This window comes from Hyperolius riggenbachi, chromosome 12 (assembly GCF_040937935.1).
Source record: "Hyperolius riggenbachi isolate aHypRig1 chromosome 12, aHypRig1.pri, whole genome shotgun sequence".
Classification (NCBI taxonomy): domain Eukaryota; kingdom Metazoa; phylum Chordata; class Amphibia; order Anura; family Hyperoliidae; genus Hyperolius; species Hyperolius riggenbachi.
This window is the reverse complement of record NC_090657.1, coordinates 179,678,190-179,691,625: the sequence shown is the minus strand read 5'-3', so window position 1 is coordinate 179,691,625 and position 13,436 is coordinate 179,678,190. Positions and strand designations below refer to the sequence as shown.

At 43.7% G+C, this 13,436-nt stretch overlaps 1 protein-coding gene across 14 annotated transcripts in view; it reads left to right on the top strand.

Moving 5' to 3' along the window:
• The window catches only part of FAM110A (family with sequence similarity 110 member A), an 897,957-nt gene that overhangs the window by 122,357 nt on the left and 762,164 nt on the right, over nt 1-13,436 (top strand). For all 14 annotated transcript variants that reach the window (XM_068262829.1, XM_068262828.1, XM_068262827.1 and 11 more), the window contains exon 2: nt 11,304-11,392. The gene's annotated coding sequence lies outside the window, so the exon portion shown is untranslated. The remainder of the gene's footprint in view (nt 1-11,303; nt 11,393-13,436) is intronic.

Sequence of the window (13,436 nt, the reverse complement as noted above, 5' to 3'; positions counted from 1 at the left end):
ACAGAGATGGGCTAAATGAATGGGGCGAATGTAAATCCCTCATTCAAGCCTTGGGGATTCATAGTTCCCAGCCTGTATATCCATCTTGCCTCCTGCTGTCTCAATTTCTGATCCAAATTTCCACCTCTGGGCCCCATTCTCCACTTTTGTATGACCCAAAAATGAAGACACCTTGGATCACTATTATGCTTTTCCTGCCAGTGTCTTGAAACCGACGTATTCCGCTTATGGGAAATATCTCCTAGATGTTCCAGAATCCTCTCCTTCACAGGTCTCGTAGTTTCCCCAATATATAGGAGTAAACATGGGCATTGGATTGCATATATTACACCTTCTGTATTGCAATTGAAAAAGTCCAATAAATCAAAAATGCGGCCATCTTTGGGGGCTTTAAAGTTTTTACATTTCAAAACATTAGGACAGGCCTTGCATTTCCCACACTTATACATCCCTTGAAGTGGGCCACTTAGCCAGGTCTTATTGGCTGTGCCAGTGTGATCATTTTTAACTGGTAAAAAAGAATGCATCAAGCTATCTCCCAGGTTTTTGCCCCTTCTATATGTTATTAGGGGGGACCTCGGGAGATACTCTTTTAATTGAGAATCAAGTTTCAGAATGGACCAATGTCTACCCAGGATTCTTTTCACATTATTAGATTGATTGGTAAATGTGCTAATCACTCTTACTTTACCCCTTGTTTCTAGGGTCTCCTTTCTCTTGGGGGTCAGAAGGTCCCTTCTTTCTGTAGTTCTAGCCTTATCATAAGCACTAGTTATCACTTCCCTAGGATAGCCACGGTCTTTAAAGCGTTTTTCCAAGGTCTTACATTCCTCTACAAAGTCACACTCACTAGTACAGTTCCTACGTGCTCGCAGGAACTGCCCCTTAGGAATGCCCCTCTTGAGGGGTTCTGGATGAAAACTGTTCCACTCCAATAAAGAATTTGTGGCCGTAGGCTTACGAAAAATCTTTGTTTCTAGGCCTCCGTTTCTAGTTTTAGAGATCTGAACATCCAAAAAATTGATACTGTCAGCATGCACCTCATGAGTAAAGAACATACCGATGTCATTTATATTCAACTGATCCACAAAGTCCACAAACAAGGACCTGGGGCCGTCCCACAGAATGAAGATGTCATCTATGAAACGGCCCCAGAACAAGACATGAGAGGTATAAACCGCCAGGTCCTCTCCAAAAACTGTTTGATCCTCCCACCACCCCAAAAAGAGGTTGGCGTAAGAAGGAGCGCACGCCGTCCCCATGGCACAACCCCTCTTCTGCAGGTAATACCTATTCTGGAACAGGAAATAATTATGGGTTAAGATAAACTCCAATAATTCCAGAATAAAGGAGGAGTGGTTGTTGAGATGGACACTTCTGGATCTTAGGAAAAAACCAACTGCATCGAGACCCAGCCTATGGTCGATGTTGTTGTAAAGTGATTCTACATCAAGGGGGGGCTCAATCTCTTAGCTCCCTCGATGTATTCCAAATTCTTGTGATCAGTGTAAACTGTAATCGTATGTTCTGCTCCTTCCAACCAATGACGCCATTCTTCAAAGGCCAATTTGATGGCCAGGAGCTTTCTGTTGCCTATATCGTAGTTTCTTTCTGCCGGAGAGAACCTACGAGAAAAATAGGCGCATGGGTGCAATCTACCCTGCAACCCTGACTGTTGAGACAGCACAGCCCCTACTCCGACCTCCGAGGCGTCTACCTCAACAATGAATGGATAGGCGGTGTCAACGTGTCTTAGGATGGGTGCAGAGCAAAACAAATCTTTCAACGTGGAGAATGCATGCAGAGCTTCTGGAGACCAGTGGGTGGTATCTGCCCCTTTTTTAGTGAGGCTGGTAAGGGGTGCAATGACAGTGGAGTACCCCTTTATGAACCTTCTATAGTAATTGGCAAAGCCTAAAAATCTTTGAAGAGATTTTAACCCCACAGGTTGAGGCCATTCCAACACAGCAGAGACTTTGGCAGGGTCCATAGACAGGCCCGAGGTGGAAATAATGTACCCTAAAAAAGTGACAGATGTTACCTCGAAGATGCATTTCTCCAATTTAGCGTAAAGTAGGTTTTGCCTTAGTTTGTCCAATACAAACTTGACGTGTGTTCTGTGCTCAGAGAGGTTGTTAGAAAAAATAAGTATATCATCCAGGTACACCAACACGATTTTTGCCCAACACCTCCCTGAATACCTCATTAATTAGTTCTTGGAAGACGGCCGGGGCGTTACACAGCCCGAAGGGCATCACTAGGTACTCGTAATGCCCGTCGGGCGTGTTAAAGGCCGTCTTCCATTCATCGCCCTTTCTAATCCGTACCAGGTTGTATGCACCCCGTAAATCCAATTTTGAAAAGATCTTAGCGTCGGTAACCTGTGTAAACAAGTCATCTATCAGGGGCAAGGGGTAGCGATTCTTCACTGTGATTTTATTCAGACCCTGGTAATCAATACATGGCCACAGGCCTCTGTCTTTTTTCTTAACGAAAAAGAACCCTGCACCAGCGGGCGACCCGGAAGGCCAAATGAACCCCTTGGCTAAATTTTCACGAATGTATTCCTGCATGGCCACTTTCTCTGGCCCAGACAAATTGTAGAGGTGACCCCTCGGGGGCATACAACCAGATCAGAGATCAATGGGGCAATCAAACGGGCGATGTGGAGGTAACTTATCAGCAGCCTTGGGACAGAACACATCAGAATACTCGGAATACTGTACTGGTACCCCCTCCAAATGAATCCTGGTCTGACCCAGTGTCATCCTCCCTAAACACTGCTGAAAACACTGAGTTGACCATCTAGTTAACTGACCAGTGGCCCAATCGATCTGTGGGGAGTGAAGGTGCAACCATGGCATGCCCAAGATGACTGTGGAGGTGGTCATGTGTAACACAAAAAACTGCAGTTTCTCCTTATGTAACACCCCTATTGTGACTTCCACCTCTGGTGTCTGAGACAGTGGATGATTACTTTGCAGGGGGGAATCATCTACTGCCGTAACCTGAATGGGTGGTTTTACCGGGGTGTGCGGAATACCCTATTTCTTTGCAAATTCGAAATCCATAAAATTAGCTGCAGAGCCTGAATCAACAAAAGCCTCAGAAATCTTAGTTTTATCTTCCCATGTGACAGTACAAGGAAGAAGTAACCGTTTATCTTCTAGGGGTAAAAGTCGTGCGCCTAGGGTGTTACCCCCTACAACTCCTAGGCGGTAGCGTTTCCCGACTTGTTAGGGCAATTACGTACTCTATGACCCCCCTCTGTGCAGTAAAGACACAGCTGCTCAGACATCCTATGTCTTCGCTCCACTTGGGATAGTTTCGACCGACCAATTTGCATTGGTTCGGGTGGAGGCGAGACAGGAGGAGGTGGAGTTACTGGAGGTGCAGCGTAGGACACCATTCTTACATGACTACTACCCCGGGTCTGTTTCTGATAGCGCAGTCTGCAGTCGACTCGAATGGCTGATGAAATGGCCTCATCGACTGTTTTTGGTTCAGGCAGACTCAACATAAGATCTGGGACCTCATCTGACAACCCTGATAAGAAACAATCTAAGAGGGCATAGGTGTCCCACCTGGCTGAAACTGACCACCTCCTAAATTCGGCTGCGTAATCCTCGACCGGACCTTTGCCTTGACGCAAAAGCTTGAGCTTCCGCTCAGAAGTCGCAGCAAGGTCTGGGTCGTCGTAAATTACTGCCATGGCTTTAAAAAATTCATCCACGGAGGTTAGGGCTAAGTCTCCGGTGGGCAAACTGTACGCCCACGTCTGAGAATCGCCTGATAACAAAGTCTTAATAAATGTGACCCTTTGGGCCCCAGTTCCAGAAGATCGTGGTTTCAACTCAAAGTAAGATAACACTCTATTTCTAAAATTGCGGAAGTCAAATCTGTGACCAGAAAATTTCTCAGGTACAGGCAAACGCATGACAGAGCTAGGAGGGGATCGCACCTCATTCACTGCTGTCTGGAGGGTTTGTAATGAACCAGACAAGGCGTCAATCATAGTCTTATGACTACCCAGCACTTGGTTGATGTTTTCCACCGAAGTGGCAAGTGCGCCCAGACGGTCAGTGTGTGCGTCCATTTGCATTTTGGGTCTAGCGTTCTGTAACGATCGGTGTAACACAGAGAGGGTCTGATTACCGGTGAACTGCAGTATCACCGAGAATGCAGAATATACCCGATTATTGGTGATCTACAGTATCACCGATAATCAGATATATATTCTAACCTCTGGACACCTGAGTAACGAGTAAGTGTTAGTGCAACAGTAATACTTTGAGTACACACAGAAGTATGCTCCTTCCGTAGGCCTAGACTCTTCCGGGGGAGGAGCTAAGCAGAGAGTAGGAAGGACAGAGTGTGAGTGACACCAATGAGGGGGTGTCACTAACAGGTCTGGGAACTGCCTCTAACAGTAAGGCCAGTTCTCGAGGTCGGACAAACCAGGTCGTAAACACACAGGCAGATAAGGTACAGATTCTTGAGACAGATACAGAATCCAAAGGACAGGCAGGGTTTGGCAACAGAGCATCAGAATAGCAAGGTACAGAATCAGGAGGCAAATACAGAGTCCAGGAACGAGCAGAGTTTGGCAACAGGATATCAGAAAATAGCAAGGTATAGAATCAGAGTTCAGAGGAATTGTCAGGCAGGCAGAAGGTCATAACAAATAATACAATTCAATATTCCTAACGCTAAGGTGTGAGTTCCTTGATCGTCAACACCTTTGGAAACTATGCTAGGACACAGATACAGACAAGGTCTGAGTGCTACCACGTAGTGATCGCAACGCCAGACACCAGAGAAATGACCAGCACCCAGTATATATACTAAAGCGCTCTCCAGCGACGCCCCTAAGTGCTGGACCGATGGAAGATGGTGAAAATGTCAGCTGACCAACTTGGTCAGCTGACTCTTCTCTGGCTGTCATATAAGCTCTGCCTCTCAGCGCGCGTGCGCGTCCTTCTGAACCTGTGTGGACTAGCAGTCCCAGCCACACCAGATATGTCTTGCAATGTATCCGCTGATTCGGGCGCGGGGGCCGCCGCACCGCTTTCCAAGCAAGCGGCGGCTTCCCCGCGTCCCACCACAATGTCAGTACCATTGCCACGCGTACAATCCGCCGCATCCAACGCGGACTCCACCGCTCTGCCCATGCGGCATGCGCCTCACTCTGAGCACTTGCGGCGGCTTTTCCGCGTTTCTTCACAATATGTATGCTGAGGGAGTGGGGCACATCTGGCTACCATACTGGTGTGGGGGGTGGGTGTGCACAGTATTCAATAAGGAGGTGGCCTGGGTCCAAATAATTGTGTAATACTGTATACCGTGGAAATTCATACAGTTGCAACCCTAATGTGAAATTGGGCACAAACAGCCCCAGTTGAAACTGGCCCTAATTTCTTTCTTTTTTTTTTTTTTTCATAAAAATATACTTTTCTCAGATATACCTATGTATTATAGTTCAGAATATACTTCAGATGAATCTTAATGTATTGCAGATTAATCTATAGTTGAAATAGTTGGTCACCGATGTCAATGTAAATGGGAATCGTTTTTTCTTTTTTAAACCCAGATACTTACCTAAGGAGAGGGAAGGCTCTGGGTCCTATATAGAGCCTTCCCGCTCCTCTTCCGATGCCGTTGTTGCAGTGGCAGCTTCTCTGTTTGAATCCCCTGCCGCGGGGGACTTCAGAAGACTAATGGTGCCGAGTCTCCACAAAGACAGGCGGCTCCGTACTGCGCACGCGGGAGTGCGTGCGAGAGGGCGCTTGCGTGTGTGCGGTGGGGAGCCAGCTCTTGAACAGGGCCCGGGAGAGGAGAGGGAAGGCTCTATAGGACCCAGAGCCTTCCCTCTCCTTAGGTAAGTATCTGGCTATTTAAAAAAAAAAAAAAAAACGGTTCCCATTGACTTTAATGGAGGCTCCACATGATGCTATTTATAAAAATCAAGTAAGTGTTAGTTCTCCAGATGTAATTTTCCATCTTGTAGCTGTAGCTGCACAGATTATCTATGAGAATGTATGTGAGTCAGGCCTGGTGCACACCAAGCGGTTTTTGAAGCGTTCCGCAAACCGCTTCCGCCTTGGAAAATGATTGGCTAATGTATTTCAAAGGGATGGTGCACACCAGCGGTTTGCGTTTTTTAGCAAACCGCAAATGTGGGTCCTGCAGCACTTTTGCGGTTTGCAGAAGCGGTTTTGCCTCAATGTAAAGTATAGGAAAAGCTCAAACCGCTCTCACCACTCTGGAAAACGCTAGGTCAGAGCGATTTTCCAGGCATTTTTGTTACCATAGCTGTTCAGTAACAGCTTTACTGTAACAATATATGAAATCTGCTACACAAAAACGCTCCAGAAAACGCTAGGCATGTTTAGAAAACGTCTCTAAACATGCCTAGAATCGCTCTGAAATCTGCTCCAAAAACCTCTAGCGTTTTGAGGATCTGCTAGCAGTTTTGGGGCTCGATTTACAAAGCGGTGCTAACCCAGTTAGAGACTTTAGGCGTGATAACCATTGCACCACGCTGGTGAAAAGCCAGTTTAGTCGTGATAAGTTTAGCTGTGATAAGTTTAGGCGTGATAAGTTTAGATCGCGCACAAAGTCCCGCACGCAAAGCAGCGCCATTAAACTCTATGCGAAGTGCACCAAACTTTGCTAGCGCAAAACTTTTGATCAGCTGTGCACTGTGGTGCTAACCCAGTTGGTGCTATAGTTATCACGCCTAAACTTATCACACCTAAACTTATCACACCTAAACTTATCACGCCTAAACTGAGTTTAGGCGTGATAAAGGGCTTTTCACCAGCGTGCTAACTGTTAGCACCGCTTTGTGAATCAAGCCCTAGGTGTGCACTGGGCCTCAGAAATGCCCTCCAGTGGTCCTGCGTGGTGATGCAGCCATGTATGAAAAGTTCAATAAGTTGCTGTCTAGAGTTTTATTTGAATCCAGTACAGCCTAGATCAGGCATGGGCAAACTTGGCCCTCCAGCTGTTCCGGAACTACAAGTCCCACAATGCATTTGCCTTTATGAGTCATGACTGTGGCTGTCAGACTCCAGCAATGCATTGTGGAACTTGTAGTTCCGGAACAGCTGGGGGGCCAAGTTTGCCCATGCCTGGCCTAGATCAACTTTATATGTAATGATTTTTAATTTTTAGAAATATATATTCACCTTAGTATAGCATTTATGTCGCTATTGTCAAGTAGTCAAAAATCTCCTCTTTTGGCAGTTACTGCTCAAAACAAAACTTTTAAGAAGCTAAATTATCAGACAGCAGGCGCCATTCAGACATGGGCATCCTTGTTATGGGCAGCTTGGCCATGATGCTTACCCTCATGCTTTTCAGCAATGTGATCAACTGAAACAGCTGGGCACCATCATATAGGAGAAAGTTCATAAAACCTATTGCACTCTCCTGGCAGCTTGGCTATTAGGAGGGTGTTATGTCCACACTGCCTTTTATCTACAGTAACTGTGTGGAAGGGTGAGCAATGCAGTTTAAAAAGAAAACATAGAGATAATGGGAGCCCAAATGGTTTAGTAAGTCACAAAATATATAAAAAATAAAATTAGGCAAAATAAATACTCACAAAGCGAGGTTGCGTATGGAGCAACCAACCACTGAAAGCAGTTGGAGATGGACAAACCCGACTCCACTTAGGTACCCAGAGAGGGTGGTGATGGTCGCACTCTTCAAAAACAGTAGTAAGGTCCTGCCTGTGCGATCAGCCACGTGGTGACCAGACTTAGGCCTCACAATGAGGGATCCAAGCACAAACGGGTAAGAGGCGGCCGGGAGTGTATAAATAATGAGTTAAAAACAAATAAAAGAGAAAAGGGGAGAGGTGGCTTATCTCAGTAATGACAAGCACTCTGCACCTGACTTTTGAAACCCCTCAGCACTTTATTTGGCCTGAGGAAGTGGGCAGAGAACCACAAAACGCGTTGCCTGTGCTTAGGGCAGGGCAGGGACCTCCTCATAGTGTTTCTCATACTGCTGTAATTTTAACATATGCACATGTACCAACTGCACATCAACTGTGTATGTATTTGTATTTATTCTATTCAATGCCATGACTGTACACTGTCATGTATTTTTTATGTATATTTGTTCCCCATTATTTGTTTGTACTATGTACAGCGCTACGGAATATGTTGGCGCTATATAAATAAAAAATTATATATATATATATATATATATATAGTGTATGAATTTGTCGTTATTGAGGTAAGCCATCTCCCCATTTTTATCTTTTATTTGTTTTTAACTTTTTTTTTTTACGTAATTTTACCTCAATTTTTTTCTCTCTCTCTTTTTTTTTTCTTTTACAACGTTCCTCTATAAATTTTTTAGTCAGTGCTTGTCCATTGGAAAATCTTTTCTCACCTTTATTCACCTTGATTTATATTCTGAAATGTATCACAGGTGGCAACATGTTTAGTCCTGTCAGGTGCAGCTTTGCTGAATGTTGGTTTCTGAGAATCCCAGAGCCAGTAAAAATAATGCCTGATCTCCCAGAATGCTCTGGGGAGGAGAATTCCGCATCCCTAAGCAGCCTGAGCTATGCTTCAGGGTGGGGCTACATACTAATATATATTCTACTTTATACTAAATACTCCCCCATTTATACTAAATACTCCCCCATCTATACTTAATACTCCCCCATTTATACTTAATACTCCCCCATTTATACTAAATACTCCCCCATTTATACTTAATACTCCCCCATTTATACTAAATACTCCCCCATTTATACTAAATACTCCCCCATTTATACTTAATACTCCTCCATTTATACTAAATACTCCCCCATTTATACTAAATACTCCCCCATTTATACTAAATACTCCGCCATTTATACTAAATACTCCCCCATTCATACTTAATACTTCCCATTTATACTAAATACTCCCCCATTTATATTGAATACTCCCCCATTTATACTAAATACTCTGCCATTTATACTAAATACTCCCCCATTCATACTAAATACTCCCCCATTTATACTTAATACTTCCCCATTTATACTTAATAATCCTCCATTTATACTAAATACTCCCCCATTTATACTTAATACTTCCCCATTTATACTTAATAATCCTCCATTTATACTAAATACTCCCCCATTTATACTAAATACTCCCCCATTCATACTTAATACTCCCCATTTATACTAAATACTCCTCCATTTATATTTAATATTCCCCCATTTATACTAAATACTCCCCCATTTATACGGAATACTCCCCCATTCATACTTAATACACCCCATTTATACTAAATACTCCCCCATTTATACTTAAAGGGAACCTAAACTGAGAGGGATATGGATGTTTCCTTTTAAACAATACCAGTTGCCTGACTCTCCTACTGATCAATTTGCTGCAGTAGTATCTGGATCTCACACCTGAAACAGGCATGCAGCTAATCCAGTCTGACTTCAGTCAGAGCACCTGATCTGCATGCTTGTTGAGGGGCTGTGGCTAAAAGTATTAGAGACACAGGATCAGCAGGAGAGTCAGGCAGCTGGTATTATTTTAAAAGGAAAACTCCACATCCTTCTCAGTTTAGGTTCCCTTTAATACTCCCCCATTTATATTGAATACTCCCCCATTTATACTAAATACTCCGCCATTTATACTAAATACTCCCCCATTCATACTTAATACTTCCCCATTTATACTTAATACTCCTCCATTTATACTAAATACTCCCCCATTTATACTTAATACTTCCCCATTTATACTTAATAATCCTCCATTTATACTAAATACTCCCCCATTTATACTAAATACTCCCCCATTCATACTTAATACTCCCCATTTATACTAAATACTCCTCCATTTATATTTAATATTCCCCCATTTATACTAAATACTCACCCATTTATACTAAATACTCCCCCATTCATACTTAATACTCCCCATTTATACTAAATACTCCCCCATTTATACTTAATACTCCCCATTTATACAAAATACTTCCCTATTTATACTTAATACTCCCCATTTATACAAAATACTCCCCCATTTATACTTAATACTTCCCCATTTATACTTAATACTCCCCCATTTATACTTACTACTCCCCTATTTATACTTAATACTCCCCATTTATACAAAATACTCCCCCATTTATACTTAATACTCCCCCATTCATACTTAATAGTCCCCATTTATACAAAATACTCCCCCATTTATACTTAATACTCCCCATTTATACAAAATACTCCCCCATTTATACTTAATACTCCCCCATTTATACTTACTACTCCCCCATTTATACTTAATACTCCCCATTTATACACAATACTCCCCCATTTATACTAAATGCTCCCCCATTCATACCTAATACTCCCCATTTATACCAAATACTCCCCCATTTATACTTAATACTCCCCATTTATACAAAATACTCCCCCATTTATACTTAATACTCCCCATTTATACAAAATACTCCCCCATTTATACTTAATACTCCCCCATTTATACTTAATACTCCCCATTTATACAAAATACTCCCCCATTTATACTTAATACTCCCCCATTCATACTTAATACTCCCCATTTATACTAAATACTCCCCCATTTATACTTAATACTCCCCCATTTATACTTACTACTCCCCCATTTATACTTAATACTCCCCATTTATACACAATACTCCCCCATTTATACTAAATGCTCCCCCATTCATACTTAATACTCCCCATTTATACTAAATACTCCCCCATTTATATTTAATGCTCCTCCATTTATACTTAATACTCCCCCATTTATACTTAATACTCCCCCATTTATACAAAATACTCCCCCATTTATACAAAATACTCCTCTTATACTAAATACACCCCCATTTATACTAAATACTCCGCCATTTATACTTAATACTCCCCCATTTATACTAAATACACCCCCATTTATACTAAATACACCCCCATTTATACCTAATACACCCCCATTTATACAAAATACTCAGCCATTTATACAAAATACTCCCCCATTTATACTTCATTCTCCCCCATTTACACTAAATATTTCCCCATTTATACTAAATACTCCCCCTTGTCTAATAGCAATCAGTGTGTGGCGGCTGAATTAGGAGGGATGGGGGGGGGGGGGGGGGCGCACTTTGGTGTCTCAGCCTTGGGGGCTGGAGGACCTTGTCCCGGCTCTGTTCTACTATATGTCACTACAGTACCTCTTTAATACACATGCAGTGAGCTGAAGGTATATTTGGTGGTATTTGTCTAGAATATAACACAGTGCCTTTTCTACGGACAGGTCTCTCTGCATCTGTAGTGGGTTAAAGCACATGTGAAACAAGATACCAGCGTAAGAAGCACAGATGAAAACTGCCGTTTGGTTTGCAGGTAACATTTGCTAACATCTGTTTTGGGGCTGTTTGGGGGATTTAAACAAGCCAGACTTTTGCCCTTTACCACACTTCCAGCTGAGTTCCATGTAATTTGGTTGTCATCTTAAGTGACTGTGTGTCAGAGTTTATTCAAAGACACCTAAGGATAAGTCTGCATACTTACCCTTTTCTGGTTAATAGCCCCACCTGACTATAAGCCGGCCTGTGCAGTGATATCGTTGCAGCCAGACCTCCGTACCTGGAAGTATAGTGGGGGTGTCTTGGCACCCTGGAAAAAAGGACACAGGAAACAAAAAGACTGGAGCCCAATAGTGTGATATGTTTGGGTATAAGCGTAACAATAGGTAAGTAAAACACTACTCACAAAGGAGGGTTGCAGAGGGGCAACCAATCACAGGAAGCAGGTGGAGACTATGAACCTGACTCCACTCGGGGCGGCCCTTCTGGACCAGGATGCGGTCGCTCTCCAGGAATAAATGACAGACGTCCACCGTGGTGTGTAGACCACGTGTGTTCTGTCATTTTAGGGAAAGAGGTGCCCTGGTATATAAAAGCTTTTAAAAACAGTTTAAAATCGGAAAAGGAACGAGGTAGCATATCTCAATGACAAAATCTTTGTAATAACAAAAGATTTTATTTAGCACCGCACCGCTTCCGCAGACCAATGACAGTGCCTAAAACAGCAATGGAAACTCTTCCATGCCACTGTACTGAGGAGTTTCCATTGCTGTTGTAGGTACTGCATTGTAGGTCAGAGCTCTTTGCCGCCAATGTGACTAGCAGAAATAAGATACTAGATAGAGTGTAATGGTTGTAGACCGTCAGGTACAACTATAGATCGTTTAGGCGTTTGACTTTAGATTGGTGTTAGGCGCTTGTGTGGTGGTGGTGGTGGGGAGGTTAGGCATTAGGTAGGGGTTGAGGTTGATGTTAGGCACTTAAATCTGAGGGTTAAAATTAGAATAGGTTCTGGGGACTTCATAGTAAAATATCAGTAATTTTAATTACCAATATTTTACTATTAGTGGCACCACCTTAATACATACTTAAAGCGGAACTGAAGTTATTATTAAAACATTTTCACTTACGTGGGGCAGAAGCAAGCCCCTTGCAGCCGTCCTGTCCCACGGCGCTCCTCAACGATCCTCCGTCCTCCGCAGCCAACTGGTTTTGTCCCTCGACTTGAAAGTCGAAGGACCAAGCGTACCCTTTTTCCGCGTTCCCGTCTGCAATAGCGCTATTGTGGACTGGAACGTGAAGAAGGATACATGTGGCCAGGGCTGCGCAGGTGCAGTGGCCCGTCTGCGAAACCGAAACTAGCTGGCGGCGGAAGTACGGAGGATCGTGGAGGGCTGGCGCTGACAGGACGGCTGCAAGGGGCTGGCAGAAGCTCCAGGTAAGTGAAACTGTTACTTTTAGTATTATCTTCAATTCCACTTTAAGTAGTTTGGCCTTTATAATCCTGAGCAGCTACGCCTCTGGCATCGCCAGTCATGAGTATGACGTTTAGGGACAATGGGCCAGCTAGGAGCTCTGAATCGGCCATTCTCTGCACGTCACATTGTTTAAAAGTGTCACATGGTAGAGGATCTGAGGAGTGCTAGGCTAATGTAAGCCTATTGTGGTGATTCCACAGGCGCGATTCCGGGACTCAGGGACACGAGTGTTTCCGAAGCCTTCGGAGGACTCCTCAAGGCTCGGAATTTAAATGGGAGATAGTGGGGGCACGAAGACAAGCACAGAGGACTGAGAAGACACCATGGCATCCAGAGACTGCCCTCTGCATAGATGACTATCTAACTATTATTTTCAGCTAACTTCCCTTTTGCTTTAAAGAGAATCTCTCTCTAAAAAAAAAAAAGAGAGAGCCACTACGGCAGCGCTGGGCAAACTACGGCCCGAGGCCCGCATCCCTTTACACCGGCCTGCCGACAGGTGGCCGGATCCCCCTCCCTCCCCCCTCCCTCTCTGCAGAGTTGCAAGCTTGCTGTGGGGGATTTGAAACTCACCTCACTCACCGTTTTCTCGCATCGGGACTC